Source organism: Centrocercus urophasianus, unplaced genomic scaffold (assembly GCF_019232065.1).
Source record: "Centrocercus urophasianus isolate 14NV4802_14NV808 unplaced genomic scaffold, USGS_Curo_1.0 seq_10, whole genome shotgun sequence".
NCBI classification, from domain to species: Eukaryota; Metazoa; Chordata; class Aves; order Galliformes; family Phasianidae; genus Centrocercus; species Centrocercus urophasianus.
Window position 1 is genome coordinate 95,748,104 of NW_024884142.1, and position 24,239 is coordinate 95,772,342.

Here is a 24,239-nt window from a genome sequence, read left to right on the forward strand (position 1 = left end):
GTGATTAACTCGTACAAGTAGGACCTGCTGAGTTACTTTTGTTAGTGTTATGAATGTGCTATATTGTGACTGTAGTTCACATCATGGTTAGAAAAAGCTGTCTGAAAAGCACAGAACGCTTTGGTATTCATTTGTGGAGAAGCTCTAAAACCCTCTGGAGAATGTTTACAGGAACCTTTAGAATTGGCCAGTAACATGATTGGGTTTGCATGCCTGTGGAGTACACGCTGCAGCTGTAACTCCTGCCACCCCTGTAAATTTGCTTCAACTGGAGATAGCATGAACTCTGAGAGACGTGGATCACAACAACTTTGCAGTCACTGCAATGAAGACCGTGGAAAGGAAGCTGTGGCAGTCAGGTGAGGAAAACCCCTCAAATACTCACTCTGCAGAGTCAAAATGATTTCATAGTCACACTGCTTAAGAACAGGACTTCCTCAGGGACACACTATTAAACATCCAGAGGAAGCATTTCAAGAGAAACTGTATTAGTAACTCGATTTCTGATCTTTTCACTTTCAGCTACTCAGAAGTATCTCGAGTCACTCCTAAACTGCATTAGGTATTCTGCTGGAGGGGAGGGGGGAACAGAACACAACATACTCAGCTTTTCTTTCATTATTTCCTCCAGATAAAGTTCTAAAGTTCAGATTTTCACTTTTATCAATTGACATTTTTAATTTTTCAGTCCACTGAGTTTTTTTGTTTGTTTTAAGAGCAGTGCCTGTGACAGCGTACAATGCAAAAACCAAAGGAATTAACACAAGTCCCAAAGCTCTCTACGGTTTCACTTTCCACTGATTCTGCAATGAGCAATCCATCAGAAACAGCCTTGTAATGGCCATATACGAAAATGGAGGGGACAGGAAGAGAAAGCAAAAGCAAGCCACGAAAGTCCTTTTTTGCTGCGGCCGCACGCAGACTCCTGAATCATCCCCGCACACACTGCATATTTAGAAGGAAGAAACAACTGCATTATTGTATAAGGCTGACTTGGGTTAAATACGGGATAGTACAATTTCAGGCTGTGTCTAGTTGTAGATAGTACAAAATCTCCGGACAAATTATTGCAAGAGTCTTTAAAAGTTCTCACATCAGGAAATCACACACAAAAGAAAAGGAACTCTTCCCATCTCCCCCCAGAACTGAATCTGCAGCACGGCATTACTGCCTGTTTTTCTTCTGTATACCACAGGCACTACAGAACCTGAGAGAAAGCACAAAGATCACTACTACAAATCCAAAATAAATTTTACCCTTAGATGCACACCATTTTTTTTTTACACTGACTTCATGTGTGACGTGACAGAATCTCCACACCTCCCTTCAGCTTGTTGGCTTTTTATTTTTATTTTTTCAGCTGGATGTGGCTCTGGGCAGCCCTGTCTGGTGGTTGATGACCCTGCACAAAGCAGGAGAGTTGAAACTAGATGATCTTTATGGTCCTTTTCAACCCAGGTCATTCTGTGATTCTGTGAAACGTAACCAACCAACCAGTCTTAAGAGGCAGCTAAGAAACTTACGCCTTATTCTAAGTAAGCAAAGCAAAACAAAGTGAATTTTGTTTCTTCCACCCAAAGGGAATCCTACCGAATTCTGGAGCAGACAAGTGCAAAATAAATAAAGCATGGTTTACATCAGCTTTCACAGACTCCTCATTTTCTTGTTATTTCACAGATGCTACGTCCCTCTTAAAATATATAGGGATATACTTTCCTTCCCAGTTACTGTCACCATCAAGGAAGTCTGATAGGGTAAAGAAAGAAATCACTAGTGACTCACAAAACATTGCTGAAATACAGAGAGGAGTTAGAGAATGGACTGTGAAAGAAAAGTGCTCTCTGTAACATCTGTCACTTATAGTAACTTTCTAAGCTAAAGCTAATAGAAAATGTTTTCAGACCCACATGTTGAGCTGCTTATCCCCCCAGGCTGTTTTGTTTAAAATAACATTCATTATTCAAAAAGAGAAAAAAAGAAAACAAACAAAAAGTGAAAAAACCAAAACCACCAGCCCTGCCGTTTGTGAGTGTTAGGGCCTAAGAAAGTGCCAGGAGATAAGCAGAGCCCTGCCAGTCACATCGAGCCGTGCTGCTGGAAGCCTTGGTTGGCCAAGCCACACTGGAGCTTGGCACAGCTTGCCTGTGGCTCCTGGCTCTGCTGCACAGCCCTGCCAGAGACCAGTGCTGCTGGAGGAAGCAAGCCCGGGCCAGCAGATGTTACTAACACTTCTGTCACCAGCAGGAAGGACAAGAAAAATCTTGAAGAGGCAGCAACTTGTTTTCTTCATCTGGAATTGGAAGATGGGGCTGGGGGAAGGGAGTGGGATGGCACCCCTCAGAACTGCTCCTTCAAAGCAGTCTTTGTTGCCGTGCCACTGCTCGAGTGTTACTGCTACCAAAAAGAAATAAATTCGGTGTAATTAAAGGTTTTCAGCCACTTTAGTTCGACACACTATAGCATCGCTGAGAAAATTGAGTCAGTTTTTTAGTGATGAAACACACGTGTCAGCTCAGAAATTTTTTTGTTCACTTTTAACCACACTGTTTTAATCAGGTATAAAAAAAAAATGAGGTATTTGTAAGGGAAAGCCAGTGGACCTTGGCAAGTAGCAGTTTTATCATGCAATTGAACAGAGGGCTTTGCATTTCTCACCAGATCGTCAAAACAGCTTCCAGATCCCTGCTTTGCTTTGCACAGAATCATGAGAGCCCACTTCCATGAGTTTACCCCAGTCCTTGCTTTGGTTCCCTTGATCTCTCCTTCTCTGGTGAGTTTTCATGGCACTGCCAACAAAGATATCACTAAATTTCCTGTGCCTGATGATATCTTCAAAAGAGTGAAGCAAGAAGAGCCTTTCCAGGCTGAGAAAAAGGCTACAGAGAACTTCAGAGCAAGTTCTCTGTTGGGTGAGACACGAGAAAGAGCGCAGATGCTAAGGCACCACACGCTCCATAAAGCACTGTGCCCACTGGGGAGAAATAATAATAATAAAACCAAGGAAGGAGAAGGCTATGGTAGCTATCTCTGTGCTGCAAAACAGATGGGAGCACCGTGGCTCCTTTCCTTTTTGCTCTTGCTGATTTCCTTAGGCTGGGGGCCCACTTTTGTGCCAAAGCTGTGAGGACTCAGCCAAGGTGAGAAACCAGACATGGGGGGTGCTTGGGTTTTTAAGTTTGGATGGAGCCGACCAGAGATGCTGGGTTGTAATTCTGCTCCTTTACTTTGCAGGAACATCTTAGAACAAACAAGAAGTCCCCAGCAGCTACTGTGGACTGTCCTCCACCTCATTAATCTTGATAATGTTCATGCTCTAACAGACACAGAACAGATCAAGGAGCAGTTCTTGCCTTCTAAAGCAGCAAAAAAACTCCCAAAAGGGTTAAGAAACCCTCCCTCCAGCATTCAGTCCTGCCCAGAGCTGTTTGAGCACTCTGCTTCCATCTAGCACTGCTATCAAGCATGGAAGAGACCACCCTTATGCTGGTGCTTTACTGTTCAAGTAAAGTTGTAACCCTTTTAGAAGGATGGGATGGTAGGAGCGTGCACTGTTACTACATACTGCAACTACATCAAAATTCAGACAGAATCTGAAGTGGTTTTTTGGTGGGTACCTGAGCCAAATGATTAAATGAGAACTTCAGTTTCACTCCTTCGGTTTTGTTTCATAGAAATCTCGAAACTATCGACGAGCACGGATGTAAAAATAACGCGAACAAAAAGAAGCATCCAGCATTAGTTCTTACCACACCACTTTGAATGGGCTGACCACAGGACTCTTCTGAATCCTTGAGGAAGGATAGATCTTTTAAAGATGCATGACCGAATTGTACCAAAACTACACCTTGATCACAGATCAACTCATGTCCATAAAACTAAAGCACTTTTTTTTTTTTTTTTAGCTTTTTATTTTTAGCCAGTTAAGATTCCATATTATTGGATCTCTGGCCACATTAAAGCTAGATTTAAAACACTGCTCAGCACAAACATCCACGGACACCCAGGAAGCCTTATTACATGCAGAACAGAGCAGAGGAGGGCTGACTACACAAAAGGTCATTCTGTAGGTTCCCAGCAAGAGAAAACATACTACAGTGCCTCCCTGACCTGCAGTTTAGGGGAAGGCTAGCATGACCAGTTCTGGCTAATTCTGGCAACAAATACAAGTCACCCATTGAGAGGTGGAGGCAAAACACCTTTCCCACCAGCTCATCTCTTTCTTTGAGCAGTAGCAAGTTGGCTGGACAAGATGAGAGACAATACAGGATGGAGAAGAAAAAAAACAAAACAAAACAGAGAAACTGTTGAAACAGTGAAACTACCCTAATTTTCCTACTGCTTGTCTCCTCCCCCTAATGGCACAACAGCTGAGAGATTAACTGCCCTTATAGCTTTTGTAAGGGGAAGTTCTGCCGGGGATTGTGACAAGCCTCACACAACACACAGCACTGCTGAACGACCTAGCATTGCCCAGTAGGAGCAATCCAGGAGCCCTGCCTTTCTCCTGCACGCTGAGAAGGTGAGGTTTGCATGGGGCAATCCTCACGCTTTGCAAGCTCTCAACACTGGCTGAAGGCTGGCTGCTGGTGCCCTCTACAACGCAGTGGGCTTCTCTCAGAAATGACAAACGGCCAGGCCCTGCCACACACCAGCCCCCCTGGGAGCAGGACGTCAAGCAGCCACGCCAGACTTCAAGGACAGTCAGACTCGCTGCACGTCTTCCTGGTTTTGAAAGGGCTGCCATTCACCCTTTCCTTCCCCCCTGCAAGATCAGCAGTCCCACTTAGATCACTCTCTTCTGGTGAGACGCACAGATCTGTTCCACACTTGCTTCAGCTCTCTGTGAGTTTGCTGAGAAGTAAGGGCCCACATAAATCCCTATCTTCTCACCTACTTCCACAGAAGTTGAAAACCTTTGAGACTTGTGCACCGCCATCACATTTGGCTGAAAGCTATTAATGGGACAAACAGCAGCACAGAAAAAAAATGCATTTTTCTTTCCTTTCCTTTCTTTGTCCCTCCTTTGAGGCCTTTCACTATTAACAGAGTTTGAATACACGCTGGAAACAGGTATAGTTTGCACACTAGCAAGTGTTAACATTGGCAGCTATTCACATTCCCTTCCAGGATTTCACTGAGCCTGTAAACCCCTCACAACAAGGCCTAGATGGAACACAAATTTACTGCCATCTTTGCAGCAGTACAAGAAACAAAGCAGAACCCACTGTTCTTTATATTTTTGAAATGTTTGCCTAGAAGTGTCATTAATTCAAGAATAACCCATCAAGTAGTTGTTCTGGTAGGGTTATCAACTTCATCACTGTAATATTCCAATTTTCTGTCACACAACACAGCGATTTTCGTGTTTGTTTTGTCCTGTTACCAGAGCAAACCATTCATTTTTAACTGTTGGTTTTGGCATAGGAATACCGTAAGTTCATAATGGAAACGTGTTTTCAGTGGTAGTGCTGAACAATAGAGAAGTCTCTTTCAACTGCTGGGCTACGAGGAGAACCATCTGTTATTAAATTTAAGTCACAGCCGCTCCGCTTCAGAAATGCCATGGGAGCTTTGCTAACTTTGCCATCAACACATTTGGAGAACTAAAGGAAAACTGCTGCTTTCCTAGAGACGTTCTCTGAACTCAGCACCACAAAAGGGTGCCTTTATTGCAGCCTAATTTGATAACGAAGAATAACTAAATACTGTTCAAGTAAACATTTCCTGGACAAGCTTTGGGGTGTCAGCAGTTTATGTATTTATATCCTAGAAATGTAAGTGGAATATACAGAACCAAGTGAAGAGCTTGGTATCACATCTGGCTGTTCCTTCAACTGTATCTACACCGAATAAAGCAAACATTAGGAATTAAAATCATGATGAAAGTGCTTTATTCAACACAATAGAAAAGTCAAATTTCATCATCTGCTTGATTGACTGTTATACAGCACTTTAATTATTCTCCAACTTCCAATACAGTGCTAACGTGAAGGCTACCAAGTAGCCAGGATTTCAGAACCTGGAAATAACAACGGGGAGAATGACTGCAGCTGCCCAGATGGGAATCCAAATATCCTTCAGCATGAGCCTTAAAAGCCACCTCTCCACTTCTGCAAAGTTATCAGGAATTGCTCTATTATTTCTGTCATTAAGCAGCCATTCCTGCCCCCACCTTTGCACTGACTCCTCTCAAGTGCAGCCAGAGATTATCAAACCCAGTGATAGCCTTTCAACAGCTTGGCCAGCTGAAAAATCTCTCAAGTTATACTGCTATCACCACTGCGTGAGCTGACGTCAGGCTGCTGTTTACTGGAGATGGGCTGGTGCCAATTTCCACTGAGCCGAAGACAGCAGTGTCCGGCCTCTTTTGGCCGTACACAAGCAAGAACAAACTCCTTGTGTGCCTGCCTGCGTGCGCACATGTGGGAGATGGAGTACACATGTCTATTTGTGGGCACATGCAGATGTCAGAGAGGATACTTACTTTTGTTTTCCACTCTGATACCAGAAGTACAACAGCAACAAAAAAGGAACGCTTGCCTCTGAGAAACAGAGAAGCAAAAAGAAAGTACTGTCTGCTTTGTAAAAACCACCAGTGTGTAGAGAAAAACAGCAGGAAAACACAATAGAGTAAAAGAATGATTGGGATACCAGTAAAATGCCTTTTAAAAAAAGCTTACAGAATTAAAAAAAATGCCTGTGAATAAAAGGGCTGAGGTGAAAACTGGAATACTTGACACAACAGATGAAACAGCTATGTTTTACTCTCCATAAGCTTTCAAAGTAACCACGTTACCTTCTTCTTCACAGCCCCAAGTCAGTGTTGGGTAAAACACCTCAAGTCTGTACGAAAATATGCTAAAATATATTATCAATTCATGAAGGAATAAAGAAATCAGATGAGGTCTGACTTTCCTTTTTTAATAACACCTGTGCTTATGTGTCATTCCCTGTAAGGGGACAAACTGTGAATAAGTGTGCAAAGAGGGGAAAAGACAGAAGATGTGAGACAATATCCAGATCCACTTTCAAGCACAACTTTCATATGTTGCAAATAATAATGTCAATAGGTGTAAGGATGCATTTGGATTTTAATTACACTGTCAATTCTGCTGGGGAAAAAAAGGACTACATATTTGAATGTGAGGAACACAGAATTCAATTATTTGCACCTCAGGTGAAGCTTCCAGCATTCAGATCCACACACAGATCACCACCACATGAGTAAAAGAAGTTGGTGCACTGAAGATTTTTGGTTCCACTCGGGTATTTCCCCCCCTCATCACCAAGATATACACTCCTCTGCCTTCTTCTCACAAGTGCATCACAAAAGCATCTTTGTATGCACACCAACTCATTCTCCTGACAACTGTAAATCCACCTCATCCCGTCTCCTCGCAGAACTCCTCTTTCTCAAGTTCCTATTGAGCCAACCAAATGATGAGGTTCTAGAGACCATTAATACTGCTCTATAAGTTAAACACAATGATTGTTTTCCTTCTCGTTTAAGGAACTACTGAATTTGATATCTTCCTTCCCCCCAGCATGAACAAAATATGCAAAACGGGGCGAATTTGGTTTGAACTGGTGAAGTTAAATTCACTAACTTTTCTTCTCCTTGGGTCCAATGCTCTATCTATATTTAAGATCTTCAAGATATCTGGGAGGGGGGAGAGAAGAAGTAAAAAAAAAAAAAACAACCTGGGAACCAGCAAACACATCCCAGATCCCAATATAGCTAAAACATGGAAAAAGCAAAAACATTTAATGCTTAACAAAGCGTTGAAGAACATCAGCTACAGCATGCAAGTTGGTCCAGACCTTTCAGGTTGCTTTCACAAGGCTTCCCATTGCTGCAGAAAGTGGTACAAAACTGATACTTTATCAGACAATAAAATATATAACAGCTTCCTAATCTGCAACAATTTTTAAGGGTTGGTGATAATTTTCCAGATGAATATTTGAGATCTTGTACTGTGAAACAATGCATGGCATCTCCTTATGCTTCTGTCTGTTTCCTTCTTTCAGTCAATTATTTCTCTTCCATATAGGCACAAAGATATCAGACAGGATATAACTACCAAAACTGAGAATTGGCATTTTGAAGTCTAGACATGATTTCCTCTTTTGGAAGTCTTCTCATCTCTGTACCTTCTTCATGTAACCACGCTGTAGTAAAGAGTTTTCAAGGTGGCCTCATTTAGACCTGTGTAAAGACTATAATTCAAGATAGCATTTATTTCCTTACAGCAGCAGCCGTATCTTCATCATTTGGCTGATAGCTGCATTGATTCAGCAATGCCTCTTTTTAATGCTTTCACATTTGGGGACAAGACACATTTGTCTTGGGGGCAAGGGGACAAGGGGGAAACAGTACAGATTGTACTCACAGTTGCTATTGCAAGTCTTGCACACCATCTTGTATAACTTCCTTCAACCTCCTTGTATGCACTGAGCATGGATTTTAAAGAATACATCTGTAAAACTGATTAGCAGAGTATTTCCAAACTGGCTCTTGACACTTTGCTCCACACCAACCTGCACTGCACAGCATCCAGCTTCACACAGACACACCAACATGAGCTTTGCCATATAGGCTGACCTTGGGCCCAGCAAGGGAATCCGAGGGTGACTAGCCTTTGTCTGGGCAAGGCTGGCACCAATCCTTTCTGCATTCATGTGCTGGAAATCTCCGTGCACCTAGCCTGAGCATCTAGTTAGAAATTCACTTTCTGTGAATTCCCTTGCCAGCGTGTTGCAGAGCTTTAAAGAGTTGCAGTAAACAAAGCGACTCCTAAGGAACACCATTTCTATGGTGATGTTGGTATTCTGTTTTCCAGCTACAGGTTTTTGAACTTGTGTGCATTCTGTGCTTTGCAGTTTGTTCTGATGACAGGCTTTCAGAATGTATCACTGCATATTTACATCCACATATATACACACACACACACACACATATATATATATGTATGCATCTATTATCTACATGTGATAATATTCCATGGGCTGGCCCACCTTCATTTTATGCTGCACTGGCCACTGTACATGTTTTAAGTAAGCTTAGCCTCTATCTACATTCTGTCTACACAGTGTGACCCTTGTTTAGCTATGCTCTTTAGCTCTTTTACTGCTTCTTCATTAGGGAATCATTTTCACCACTCTGCAGTTACACATTGCTCTTTGGAAAGAAAAAAAAAAAAAAAAAAAAAAAGCTTTATTTCTCACCCTGAACGACTTCCAGTTTTATCTGTTATAGATGCCAGGAAGTTTTTGGTCTGGATAATTGTTTCGAGAGTGTGCTCAGCACTGCTTTGAATAAGGGAGCTCAACAGTTATGATTACACCTCCATCACATAGGAGAGATTCTAGCTGCCAGTGAGCAGTAGGGTGCAAGCACTCCCTTCCCCTCTGCAGGTGAATCCATCCCCTACTACATTCAGCAAACTGTGATTTTTCGTGTTTCAGTTGAAGCCAACCCCCACGTTTGGTTCAGCCACAGAATTAAAAGCACCACAGTTAATCACAGTTCTAACTGCTTACATCACCACTGCCTGGTTTGCTAACTATTCAGAAATGAAAACCTCATGACTGAGTTTTACACTACCATGTAATGCTGTATCAAATGGTCTCAGCTGATCTCCTGACCCTTCTACTGCAGGAATATCCTCTTCCCAAGCAGTATTCCTCACATGAGTACATGTAGCATTCTGAATGTCTTCTGAGACTTCTCAGTCCTCTCCACTTCTCCCACTGGATCCTCTGGTAAATCTCTGTTACCGGATCTCTCAGACAAAACCATGACAAGAACCAGCAGTAGATTTCAGCCTCTTCAGATCCCCAGCTCAGCATTGCTCACTCGGTCCAGGAAGACGTGCAGTGCTGCAGCCAGCCTCTCCCCTGCCAGGCTCTGTTCCATACACTAAACTTGAGCAGCTTCATATTTTTCTTTCCTTGGTCTAAGATGTGGCTTACTCCCAACTGTAGGCACTGAACATCAGTCACTGAAATGCATGGGTGTTTCCTGCTTCACCACCTGGTGCTATTCCCTCCTCTTCGTGCACACTCAAAGCTGAAAAGAAATCTACGAGCAGGCAAAAAACTCTTCAGTACAACATGTGGATGTTATAGCAGCTGAGAGCCAATTACTGTGAGAGTTTCAATCATAAGCTCAAGACAAGTTGGTTACAGGTTTTCAGCATATCTTTTTTGTCTTATCCCAATGAAGCCAACTTGCATTTTTTACCTTAAAAAAAATGTTCTTCTCGTCAGAGGTAGGCAAACTTCAGTGCAAGAAAAGAAATCCAGTCCCTGTTCCGCAGAGTCTTGGAAGACGTGGATTACTGTGATCTGTGTGTCAGAGGGCCTAGAGGCTGCCAGAGATACTGTTTCCCTACTCAGGCTTCTTCACAAGTTCTTGAGACTCAGAGGTTTCTTTTCATTTTGTCTGACAGAACATACTTGACAATGGCTTCTGGCAATACCAGTAAGACAAAAGAAACCCTTTTGGAGAGTGAGCATACCAGCTGTATCCACTGATACAAAGTCAGCATACAAAAGCATGGGGCCCTTACCAATAGGTGCGAACACAGTACAAAGTCTGTATTACTGCCACAAGTGGAGAAGAAAAAACTGGTAAGAAAACCAGAGAAGGGAATCCTTAAATCTCAGCCACGGACCTCTGATTTCAGCCAGCTCTGATGAAGGACTAGAGTCTACTTTGATGTCAAGGAAATCTTTTCTGAAAGCACGAGGGAAAGCCCACTGCCATGCTGCACCCTCCAGCCCGTACACAGCCTCCGTGGTTTTTCAATTCAAGAAAGCTTTGGGGTTTGTTTGCTTTTTTGACAGTAAGCAGCATAAGCCAGAAAAAGACTGCCACCACCAACTTCTTTGCACAGGCATCAAAATACCAAAGCGACCCTGTGGACTTGTTAACTGTTTAGCCAGAAGACTTTCAGGGCTTCCAGAAACAAAGAAGGACACAAAGGGGCTTTGCACTTGCAGCAGCTCTTGGTTAAGTCAGAAACACATGTCACAGGCTCACCAGAGAGGAGTTATAAATCGAATTAAATGCCGCTCTAAGTATCCAGTCTCCTGCTACCACCTCCCCATCTCAAACACACAGGGTAAAAAAACTCAATTCAACTCGCCCAGGAATTCCTCAGGAGTTTGGTTCTCTGTCGATAAAGAAAAGGTTTATTCCCACTACTCCCTGGTATCTTCAGGGACAGGAGACTGAAGATTATCGCAGGCATCGAGGCATCAAGCCAGAAGAGAGCAACTTGGCTTCCAATGGGCCAGTCTACTTTGTGCTCTGTGGTCACCTCAGAAGGAAGCACAGCAAGAGCGTGGCTGTCATCAGAGTGTTTGGCACGCACACGATGCTGGCCCCACGCACAGCTTCTGCTGTCTATGCCTGTAAAGGTGCCAGAGCTGGATATAGTTAGATAACGCAGGGCGAGGGAAAAGCCCCAGTGAATTTCAAGCCGCAGCTGCTACACCATGTGTATGGTGTGGAAAAGCCATAGTGAGTAGAGAAGCACAGAAGGAGCTGGCAAAGGCTTGAAAGCTTTTCCTTTCCTGAGCAGTGGCAGATGATTTTACTGTGGAGTCTCAGGTGTTCTGAACAATAGTAGTGGAGCCGGTCACTGTTCTGGTGGTAGAGAAGAAACTGAGCTTTCTGGGAAGAGACAGAGACGAGTCAAGCCAGTTCTAGATCGTCATTTCCCTGCTGGCTCATTCTGCCCAAATCACAAGCTAGAAAAACTGGAAAGGTAAGCAGTCCAAAGTAATGGGGACATCAAGTGAACTGGTTTGTGTATTGGTTTAACTGGAACAAGGAATAGAATCCCTGCTTTGAGCACTGGCTTTGTAGACATTCCCTGCATTTGCATTCTATCTGAGAAAGCCATGTGCTAGCCTGAATTATTCTTGTTTTTCCTTCCAACACATCCCAGTCCTCCACAGCTTCTTGCTTGCATGACACCCATGACCACAGCTCTTATTCACCAGCTGGCAATACTCATATCCTACCAGCTCATTCCTTCAACTCCATGTAATTAGGAACAAAAAACAACAAAACAGAAACACCACCCCCCCACCCCCCGTCCCTCCTCCTGCGTTATTACTTCTGCCTTACCCATAGAATGACATCTCCTTACTAAACTGACACCTTTCAAGCAGAGGTAGAAAAATAGAGGTTTATTTTATGACTATTTTTTAATTAAATAATGAGTCCCACAAATGGTAGGAAATAATCAGCTTAAGGCTAATGATCAAAAAATCCTCAGTTATATATTTATAGTCAATTTCTGCCATAGAACTGACCTCTCCAGACGCTCCATTGCATTTTACTCTTCAGAGCAAAAGCTCCTGCAGATGAGACATTTCCAATAGAACTGCTGCAGATGGGCAGATCTCAGTGCCCTGCTAACTAGCACTGAGAACACAGCAATACGAAGTTTATACTTCTCAGAAGTAAAGCAGTGTCAATGTTGTGCATTATTCCCCTTAAAACTCTTTACATACTGCAGGTTAGAGCCATATTCTGGCAATGAGGAAACTCAAAGGTAGTGGCTTTGTTACAAACCTCAGTAATGGGGATGGTCTTTTCCACACCTAGTCCATATGATCTGCAAATGTGGAAAGCAGCTTCTTCTCTGTTCACATCAACAATTCAAACCTTCTCGCACAGATTACAGTCAACATCTGTCAAATACATCTGCATTGTCCACTGCTGTCTTCTAAGGACAAGTGCCACTCCTTGTAAAGCTGTCCAACAATAAGGCACTAATTTTCCTTCCTGGACTAGAAAGCAAGTATCATTGCTTACCTGGTATCATATCCCACAGCTATGTGGCTCATGCAGTAAAGTCTCAGACATCCTCTGCACACAGAAATTTGCTCAGCATACTAAAAATTTCCACTCAAGACTTCTGGCTTTTCCAATTACATTTATAGACAAAAAAGTCTTTTTTCTTTTAATGGCGTTGCTATTTATTGCAATGCTATGAGGAGTCCTTATCTCACTGCAGTGCCCCGTGACAACGCATTCATTGAACTTCACTTTTTGATGCAAAAGGAACGGCAACATACATTTAATAGCTCCATTTAAACTGGCCCTGTAGTTGAAATAAATTCCATGAGTGGCACTGCACCATGGGCAGAACTCAAAAGCTTCAGATATAACACTCTTCAGTGTTCACAGAGCTTAATATCTTCAAACAGAAATTACTTGAGCTGATGCATCTCTCATTATCATCTTCCAAATGGGGAGAGGATGACAGTCAGAGATTACCATGGCACAGGTAGTGAGAGATCAGACTCTTAACGTCCATAAACAAGCCCCCAAAGGCTCAGTTCCTCCACAGGCAAGTGCATTGGAAACACAGCAAAGCACCTTCACAGCTCAAGCATTGACACCTGATGCACCTGCTGCTGAAAGGTAACAAAGCATTACCCAGTTCTTCCAGGCCAAGATTGCAACATAGTCCCAAATTTTAAAAGAAGGAGGAAAAAAAACAAACAAACCCCTCCCCTCCCCCCCCCCCCCCCCCAAAAAAAAAAAAAAATAGCTTCCAACGTGCTTATAGCATGCTGACATGACAGGAGAGGAGAAGGCAGATTACACACCATAAAATGCATGCACATCCCTGTATCTTTTATTTCCTTCCAGCTGACTCCTGGCCTTCAAGCACAGAGCCTAAGGAGGAATTCAGGCCATGAGATTCTGCTTTTCAAACTCTCAAGCAACTGGCAGTACACACAGCTGACTCAGGCTGGAAGACACTGAGCACATTACAGAGGAAAAATGTACTTGCTCAGCATACTGAGCAAGAACACAGGCAAACCCAGTTCTTCTGCCTTGGGAATCCCCAGATTTTGAGCCCAGAACCAGATCTGCATACGTTCAGCATGCTGCAACTGGACACACACTGCAGGTGAAGTGTGCAATAAGAGCAGCCTTTACCTTCTGACTCTGTTCTGCATGAACAGAAGCCAGTTTTTAAAGAAAGACAGTGTAGTTTACCCTCTTATTGCTATATCGTTTGTCCAACTCAGTGCTACTGTAACATTTCCAAGAGCATTGGGAGCTTTATTGCCTTTCCATAGCTCTTATGTATCAGGAAAAGTCCTAAGTAGATAGTGTCTCAGATACAGGAAAGAAAGATAGAGTTAATGTATCCAAATCTTTTTCACACAAGCACACACCCTGAAGTAAGCCAGAAATGCTAACTGTGTTTATTACACGGTTTATTAAACTGTGTTTATTATTATCTAGTATAAACAACAATCACAAAGCTAAAGGAACAAAGCATCTCTGCCTGAAGGGTCTTCAGTGGGACATAAGGTACCAGCGGAAAGATAAAAGAGGGTGCTGGGGACACAGTAAGAGAAAAGCCCTCCAAAGGCACGGAGTACAAAACAGCGCTAGTGTGCAGCAGGGCTTCCTTCTGAAAGGCCTGGCTTTCCAGGACACCATTCCACATCCCAACTCCGTGCTGTTCTGCCTAAAGCCCTTTGGGAGGAAGCAGACAGATCAGGTCTCTCCTTAGCAGCACAGAACTTCACAGTCCCTGCTGACTGCCACAGCTCTGAAGGAAGTGGGCACAGCCATCCTCAGCTCGGAGCAGGAATTCTGCCATAGAAAGCCTGCAGGCCCTACCAGCCATCTCCCTTCTTCCTCAAACCCAAAATACATCAGGGAACAGGCCAGTATTCCACTGACCTCAGTGTGTCACTGTCTAGAGTCAGCTAAGAGATACCAGGAGCAGGGCTGCACCTCACATCCATCCATCATAAAGAAGCAGAAAGGAGGTATTAAGAAGAGTCACAGATTCATCATGCAGAAAGGAGGAGCAAACACTGGTTAAAACACAGAGCAGGAAAGGGGAACAGGAGGGCTCCCCCTGTACACAGAGATCCCAAGGAGAAAAAGGCACCAACCTCAGCACTGCAAACTAGTCCAAGCAGCAACTCTTGAAAAGCACTCAAGGCCCCAGGGGAGAGACAGAGTATCCTGAGCTCTCTTCTCTCTCATCTCCAAGTTTCCTTCTAAAGAGGGAAGACATGAATACATATCCAATCCCATGGGAATGCATCTGATTTATTTCAGGAGTGTCTCAGGAGCTCCAGCAAGAAGACATCCAGCTTCTATGTGAAGGTTTGAAAGGCAAACTGGAGCTGGGCACTGCTGGAAGATGAGCACAACTCCTGTCAAAACTCAGCAACAGAAAAAGATAACAATTTAGGAGATCTCCTTTCTACTGCTTATTCTGACACCATGTTATATACCTATTTACAAAAAGGTGGGCAATATAATCTTGATATCACAGGAACAATTTGAAACTAAGTGAATTGAGCCAAGCTTTGGTGGTCTTGCAAATCAAGTGGAGGACAGAATATATACCATGCAGCCAGCTTACATGAACAAAATCTACAATATTTTTTAAATCAAAAAAACAAGTGCACTCCATACTTCTAAATTTTACCTTGTCCTGCACAAAGCATGCAAGAAACAAAACCAGCTCTCCTGCCACACTTGATGCTTTACTGTCTATTAGACACCTTGCTGCTCATCTTCCCACACCAGAGGACACTCCACAAGAACCTCACTGTCCTCATCCACTTCACGTTGCACTCTACTAAAGAAAAACAGTCCACTGAATTCAGTCTCACTTCCCATTCTCGTGCCACTAAGGAGGCACCACAAACAGAAGCAAACGACGTGCAACTGCTCTGTTACACATCCCAGGGACCAGCTCCACACGGCAGCGCCTGAAGAACAAGCACACTGCAAAGCATTATGTTTCCAGTGGCAAGACAGATGGGAAGAGTGCCAGCCTCTAGCTGGAACCCTTTTGTCATGCCAATTGCTGGCTGCTACCAGGTTTTGCATTAGATACCTCCTTAGAAAAGAGCTCTGCATCCCATCCTTCCAGATGGAGGAGGAACAATTCACGATCACATAAGCAATGCCAGGATAACTGAAGAGAAAACATTTTCTTTTTGTTTTCCCTTTTGTGTAACAGACATTTTCAGGGGCCTTAACAGCAGCAAAAACTGGACTTAGGATAACAACACTTCCTGCCCAAAGGAATACATGCACAAAACCCCAAAAAAGACTTCCTGCTGGCCTTGTCTAGTCTCATTTTGTACACCCACCTCATGTGTCTCAACCCACTGCTTTGTCATTTTCACTGCATTTCTTCATGCAGAAGATGACCAAAGAACTCCACTTACACAGCCATCATATCGTGTGTTGACAAATGCAGGAGAAGGTATCCAAGAGATGGATCAGATGTCAGGAGTTCTGAACTGACCAGGGATTGACTTGTAATGCTGAAGCAAAGCAAAGGATCTCTTTTCTTTCTGGACACACCAAGGAGCAAAATACACAAATTTACTAGGCTTAGTTGACTGATAAAGGCAGACTGGACTGAAAGCTCAGCAGTCGGAATGCTCGTTTGCATGGTGCCCACTTCTTTCATGGAGCCCCCTGCATGAATCCTTCTTGCTCCATCTGCATATATTTGCCACTCACTCATACTCCTCTCAAGGCTCCTGGCTCCTTTCAGTCTTGCTGTGTATCTCAGCAATCTGAGGATTCCCACCTATGTACCTTCTGGCCTGTCTCTGACTGGTAAGTACTGGAAGTAGAGATTATCCATCTGCATCTGGGAAGTGCCTGGGATGACCCAAGTCCGACTCCAAGTAAACAGTAAGGCATAAGCACGTCATGTGTCTTTAGCCAAGCACATAGCAATCATCTCTGATGGCATAACTGAGGACAGTACTAACTTCCTACAGAGAGCAGAAGAGAAATCTATGGTTTAGGGTACATTCACTGAACAGGAACATACATATATCAGATTTGGCCACCCTGCCTCCACTTCCCTCCTTCCCCTATCATAATATCCATTTCTGAAATCCACACCCCCTTTTTATTATAAATTATTCTAATCAGTTCTGTGGCATGGCAGAAATCCAGCATAACCATCAAAAATACACATACACATGCAGGGTATACAGACTTCATCTCACAGGAGCCTCCGATGACAGATCTGGCAGCTTTTCTTAACAGCACTCCTGAGGTGCTGACCCTTTCCTAAAGATACATTCACCCATACCATTGCCTCTCTGTAAACAAAAGATTTCTCCCTAATACCTCATCAAAACAAACAAACAAACAAAAAAAAGCATTCAAAAGGATTTTTTCCTCTGGTTGAAGAAATTAAACCTGACGATGGCTGAAGGGGCCAGAGAGAATATTTCCAGTGCGACGCAGACCTCTCCCCATTCCCCAGATGGAAAGATGTAAAATAGATGGAGTGGTTGTTCCAGGCCCCTTAGAATTGGAGTATAGGTGAGGAAGAAGGGATGAAAAGGGAAAGAAAACAGAACAAAACCAAAAACAAGAGATTAAAAAAAAAAAAAAAGGCAAAAAAGGGTTCTTAACTTTTCTTGGGTAAGGAGCACAGGCTACTTTTACAGCTCCTAGAAGAAGACCTGCACACTTTGCTCATTCATACTGCAACAGCTCTAGGAAGAAACCAGCTCTGTGGCTTTCCCATAAAACAAATGGGGAGGTTTGAATCCTGAACTGGGGAAAGAAGAAGGTAAAAGAAAAAAGAAAAAACAAAACCAACAAGCAATTTAAACTCAGAACACTATCCTCTTGTTAAATTACATGTTGAGAGCTCAGCTGCAAGACTGCCTTGGCCAGCGAGGGGCAAAACTCAGGAAGATCCAGTAATACACGCTAGCATGCAATTAGTCACTGTTGTAAGCACTTTAGTTTGGATTTCTTGGATTATAAGATTTCAAACACTGTTGTTTTATAGGAGCGATACGATAGCTGTCCAAGCAACACAATCAAATTATGCTACCAGGACATTTGGGCAATGTATCACCACAGCAAAGGAAATGAATTACCACAGTTCTTATTCCGAACAAGAGAAGATTATGTCATTTTGAATGGGGGGGGGAAGAAGTAGAATATACCCAAAAGTTTGTTTTTTCTTTTGAGCTTTCCAAGGTAGGAAAGTCACAGAAATGTGCAAGTCTGAAAAGACAAACTGCTTTTCTGTACAATTTGCTCTGAAATATCTGAGAATAAGTAAAATAAATCAAAATATTCAAAAACCAAAGGCAGCTGGGGAGTCTCTAGTTTTGGCAGAATGGTGGAAGGATGCTTCACTACTGAGCACTTCCCCATTGCTGATCTAGCTGTGACCTCTCATTTTGGCTCTTGATATCAGACAACCACCAGCAGGCTCAGAGATTCAGCTCTGATCACAAACTTCACTAACAGGTACATTCCCTCCCGTAGGAAGAAAAGCTTTCCAAACCCCTCAAGCCAGCAAGGTCGGCAGAGGACCAGCATTTTTCTTTAAAAAGGTTTAACAGTTTAAAGATTCTTTTAAAAAGGCTTCACCTTTTACCTCTACATCACAGGACACCTACTGAGCTTTATAGCTTAGTTCTGGTGTTGCATCACAAGCCAAATATTACCTTTTTTTAACTTCACTCATCTTGTTTGTTTGTTCTTAAAGGGTACTTGGCTACCCTCAACACATCCTTTTTTTGGTGTCTGATACTCAAGAGGCCACGATCCTGACCTCAACTTCTTTGGCAAGGGCCAGATGTTTCAGCACAAGGTAAGGGAAAACCCATCAGTGCTTAATAACATCCCTGGCATTCAGTCTAGGAGGAATATCTAGGAGGTATATCCAATATATATGATGTATTAGGGATGAGAAAGGACTAAAACAGAGAAAACAGCCAAATGAACACAAGGAGAACTACAAGAAAAAGAACAGCAAGCTCCGTAAAGGCAAAAAAATCTGCCTTGGTACAGAGAAGGACACGTGTCTGAAGGTGATGATGCCTGGGTATTATTCCTGGCTCTCTCCCTGACTCCTGGATAACTGCAACAACTCACATCACATATCCAACAGGCTCTCCCTTCATGTTTTTCTTTTGGACTAAGGGTCAGTAGGGCCAACCACTTTCTCACCCAGAGCACACCAGTGTCCCACACCTCAACACGCACCTTAATGCTGCATGACAGCGGTGCAACCACCCTCCACACCAAAACATGAAGTGCAGGCCATGAAAAACAGGAGCTGCATGCCAGTCCCCCACATTTCACATTGCCACTGGAAGCTTTTTAAGGAAGGAACCACCGCTGTTTATTACTAACCTGCACAGAGCAGCATTATTCAGTTAGTAGTGTGATTCTATAAGCCAGCAGCAGATCTGATACTGAAGATTAGAAAGAATAACTGGGAGAAAATGGCTACAAAGAGTGAATGAGTGAACCAGAAACACTTGAAAAGGAATTCAGCAGGAGAAAGAAGGAAAGCAGCTGAGGAAAAGATACTTCCAAGAAATGAAACAACAACAAAAAAAAAGATAACCAGAGGTAAAAAAAATGACACCCCTGTGAATACCTGGTTTTTGTTGACTTAAATTCAATGTGCACACTTTTTTAATGAGAACGTTGAATTTGGATAACCCAACAACCTGTTACGTTTTTTCCCTTGCAGCAAATATACAAATCTAGAAAGCTAATTTTTAAAGAGGAAGAATCCAAGATCTCAACAGCCGTGTTCTCAGAACTGATGCTTTAACCACATTAGTAACAGCTTTCATAAAGACAGCACAGTAACTGCAATTCCTTGTCTGTCTTGAAGCCACTCTGTTGAAGCCACTTTACTACTGCAGCTTTATGGTTAAAAAAAAGCAGCACCTTTGGTGTTTCTTGGAAACCCTGTTTCACATAGTAGGAACTAAGAAAGTTCTGTTGAGGTTTAGATGAGATCTCTTCCCTGTTTTATTCATTTCTGTGTTCCTCAGCTGTCCCTCACTGGGCACCCACAGAAATGCCAAAGATAGGAAATGCTGTAGAGCACAGCTCAGGCAAATACTTCTCCTGCTTATGGTCACTAGAAAGCAGAATGCCATTTCTGAACCACAGCTGAGCACTAGGAGCACCATGCCGGCCCTCACCAGCTCCATTTCATTGGAGACTAGCAGGAACAACGAAGCACAGCGAGATATGCTATAAACATGGTTTTGCCAGTTTGTCTGTAAAAAGGTTTGGATGAGCAAAGAGATAAGGGGAAGCCTGTCTATTTTATCTGTATGGCCGGACTCACCAGTTTGCATTTGCTGGAACCACACCCTCATCAGAATTCCCTCTGAAATGTCAATATGAGGCACAGTACTAATTTCTCAAACCGCTGACCTTTACTGTTGCCTGAATCATACATCTGTCATTTTGAACGGTATCTGTTCATACAAGAACATGCTTTGTACACCTCACCGTGCCTGAGCTCCACACACACACCTCTCACATGTCACAAGAAGGATTCTCATCGCATGAACCTCCTGAGGTCCATGAAGCCCATAGTTACCATTGCTCATGCTATCCATCACTAAGGCAGCCAGGTTCCCCAGGCTCCCTCAGAGCCCTCAGTGATCAAAAAACCCACCATAAAGCCCTTGAATTAGTGCTGTTCCTCCCAATTTAGATGTTTTATACAGTTCATCAGAACTACATGCATCATACATGTTACGTAGCGCTCAACATGAGAGCGTCAATTTGTCATTTCTCTCTCTCAGTGCTCAGTGTGATGAATGATCCGGTTGCTTGCCTCTCTAGTATAAAAACAGGAGAAGCTTTGAGACAAAGAAATAAAAGCCAATGCGCATTACAGATCTTACAGTGATTAATATCAGTCCTTCTGACTCACATCTCTGACAACAGCTAAGGTCGCTATTTCTCTTTTATTTCTGCTGTGGGTTACAGTGCTTTTCACCAGAACCCTCCAAACCCTCGAGTTAATTTAATTTAAAGCAGAAACAGGAATGTAAGGAACGTGTAGCATTTGAGCTACAACAAACACTATCACACTAGCACGTCATAATAAGTGACCTTCACTCGCTTCTGCCAGCAGACACACTTGAAGGTTCCTGCAGGCCTGGATGTTAGTGTGATTTCTAGAAGATTGTCTAATGAAACAAAATTTAAAGGAGGTGTTTAAAATAAATATACATGTGCAACTCATCCCCTGATCCAAAAAAAACCCTGCCTTTCCAAGTCAACTACCGTTTGGCAGGCCTACATGAGAAGCAGACAAACAAACAGCATCTTTCCCTTTCAGCATGGAATCTGCAATAAGAAAGAGAAACCAGCATTTTATTGATTTCCATAATACCATCTCTACAGCTTAAACTCACTCAGCTGCTAATGCTAATTCACTGATGCTAGGGAGCCTTCCCGTATAATTATACACCCTTGACTTTGCTGAGCTGCAGGGCTCTGCTTCTAACTTTCCAGAGGACCACTGCACCAAAAGGAGAAACAGAAAAAACCCCTTTCATAACCCAAAGCAAACTGCAAATCCCACTTTGCTACTTAAATGGGAAATCAGAGAGATTTAATTTTTAAGACAGGGAATAATCTGCCAGCCTGCACGTTTCCAGATTTGACATCATGATGACAAGTTCTTATTTAAACTCTTCCCTCCACCCCTCTTTTTTTTTTTTTTTTTTTTTTTATTTTTTTTTTTTACTTCCCGAGAACAGACAATGATATAACAAATAAATATTGCAACAATTATGACTTCTAGGAAGAGATTTTGCTCAGTAGGGTTTCAGTGGGGTGATTCCAAATCAGACAAGGACTCCTGTGAGCGTCACTATAATTAACATACAAAAAGGTATTTTAAAGTATTACCTTTGCTATAGGGAATATTTTATAAGTAAATAATCGCCTTTTTTAAAAGAGGTTTTTCTTTAAAACAACTCAACTCTTTAAATCCAAATAAATTAAGATACCACGTCTAAAATCCAAAATGTCCTACGCAATTAATGAAGTAAGCTCTGTTGCTTTTATATATTTCTTGAACCAACTCAGCAGTCCATAGCCAAGCAGACAGCTCCAGCACACTTCAGTGAGAGTTTTGCTCAATTAGGAGCTGCAGAATTTGGCCCAATTAACCCAGTACTATTGGGAGCAAATGCAGTGGAGGTCTGCAGGGTGAACACCCTCCCCACATGGCTGCACTGAGTCCCCTTTCTTGCCACCCCTGTTCAGCCTGCCTTGATATTTCAGATCAAAGTATATTCACCATGTCTATCAGGAATTAATGTGCTTTAGTTAAAGGAGCTTAATTCTGCAGTGGTTTTGTGTATATTAATTTGGAACCAATTGATCTATTTCCTCTGAGAAGGATGAAAATGTGTGGAGTTTTGTTGAACAGACAAACAAGTTGACAGTATCAATACAGAGTTGGAGAGCCTCTAAAAACAATCTAGTTTGCATAATTAACGTTAATTACAATAACATCTCAATCAGTGACACAATAGCTCAGCAACGAACACAGTCATACAGGGAACTGAGAACATGAAATAAACACAAAAGAACTGTGCCTCACTCTGAGAGTATCAACTGTTCTTTCAAGAGATTCATAAACAAGAACGTAAAGGAAGAAGACAGTTCTGCTTTGTTAGACATTTTCTCTTTACAGACTGTGTGGAGCTTTCTTCTGAGATTGTACTGAGACAGTGGATGCAAGCTGTGGACACTCCAGATAATATTATCTCCCTGTAACTTCACATCCAAGCCACTACAAACCGCTTTGAAGGAAAACAACCGAGGTCCTGATCCTGCCGGCGATGATATCAACAAGTTTGGGGGCTTTTTGGAGAGGAGAAAGAAAGCAAGAATAAAATCACACAACTTAAAGACCTCATGTAGGTATGGATTCCCTCAGGCACAGAGGAATTTCAGGACAAGATAACAACTTTTGCAACAACTTTTTTTTTTTTTTTTTTGCTTTCCATAGCAACGGGTGAAAGCTGAACACACAGAAAACTTACTTGCTTGTTTCATCGGTAGCCCAAAGGTCTTCAATGGCTTTTTTGGTACAGTCACTTCACAGAGCAGCGTTACATGAAATCCTCAGAAATCTTTTTCACAACCCAAAAGAAAGAGTTATACAATAAAGCCTTTTTTTTTCTTTTTTAAGGAGAAGGAAAGGAGATAAAAAGAAACAACCCACAACAACCACCCAGCTGCCACTCCAGTCACCAGGTTGGTGCGCAGCACACAAGTGGTCACACCAGTGTGACAGGGAGGACTCGTGCAGTGACGTACCACACAGCCTGAGCATAGCTGGCACAACTGGGGCTGAGGAGAGGAGGAATAGCAGTGAGGAGCTCTGATGGAGGGGCTCACTGAAAACGTGGGTTTCCTAATTACTTCTCACATTAATGTGAACCTGCTCCATGAAAGCTAATGGTGCTAAAGCAGTGCCAGAGGAGGAGCAGGCCTGCTCCGTGCAGCTGTAAGGACCCAAATCTGTCAGGAGGAGTAGGAGTTATGGGCAGGGTGCTGCCTGGCACCTGAGCTTGGGCCGGCTTCCCGTGCAGCGCTCCTATCGCCTCTGAGGGGATTTCTGTTTGCTCCCCTCTCCACGGACACAAGCAAGCCAAGATCTGCTTAAAACTTCATTTTTTCTCCAAATGACCAACCTGTCACTCCAGAAGCTCCTGACTGAAGCTTCCCCTTACACAAGCGCTCGCCTTACAAAAGCAAAGAAACTTCACTCGCAGGACCCTGGGAGCGACGCCGGTCCTCATCTAACCCAAGTTTATCGGATATTCCCGCACTTTCCAGCTCCCCGAGGTGCGGGGAGCGCCGAGCTGCGGCACGCAGGGATACGGCGCGGAGCGTCCCGCGTCTCCCTTTGATTCCAGCGACCACAACGCGTTCACCTTTCTAAAAATACACCCGGAACGATCGATAGCGGCGACGGTGATTTTTTTATCGCTCAGGCTTCGCGCCCGGCGGAAAGTCAGCCCGAGAGCAGCCCCGAGGTGCGGCAAGCAGAGCGCCCGAGCCGCACGCCGCCCCCCGCCCCGCACTCACCCGCTCCGGGGGCTCCGCCGCGAGGGCCGCTGAGGAGCGCTGTGGGGCGGCGCGGCGCGGCGGGGCGAGATGCGCCCGCTCGGCACGGAGGGCTTTTCCAGCGGGGAGGCGAGAGGGACTCGGGATAACGTTAGCGCTTGGACAGCAGCGCGTGGCAGCCGAGGAGGCTTCGCTCTATCCCATGCCGCTGCGGGGGCCCGAGCGGCGGAGCCGAGGGGGGAAGTTGCGGCCGCAGCCAGAGGGGAGGATGTGACACGGTGACAGGCGCGGCCCGCCGGCCGCGTACCGCGGGAGGGGA

The 24,239-nt window shown here is 43.6% G+C and overlaps 1 protein-coding gene across 1 annotated transcript in view; it reads right to left on the reverse strand.

The window, feature by feature from the left end:
• The window catches only part of SERTAD2 (SERTA domain containing 2), a 74,281-nt gene extending 50,320 nt beyond the window's left edge, over nucleotides 1–23,961 (reverse strand). Inside the window, exon 1 of the mRNA XM_042815862.1 lies at nucleotides 23,942–23,961. The gene's annotated coding sequence lies outside the window, so the exon portion shown is untranslated. The remainder of the gene's footprint in view (nucleotides 1–23,941) is intronic.
• Between the last annotated feature and the right edge of the window lie 278 nt (nucleotides 23,962–24,239).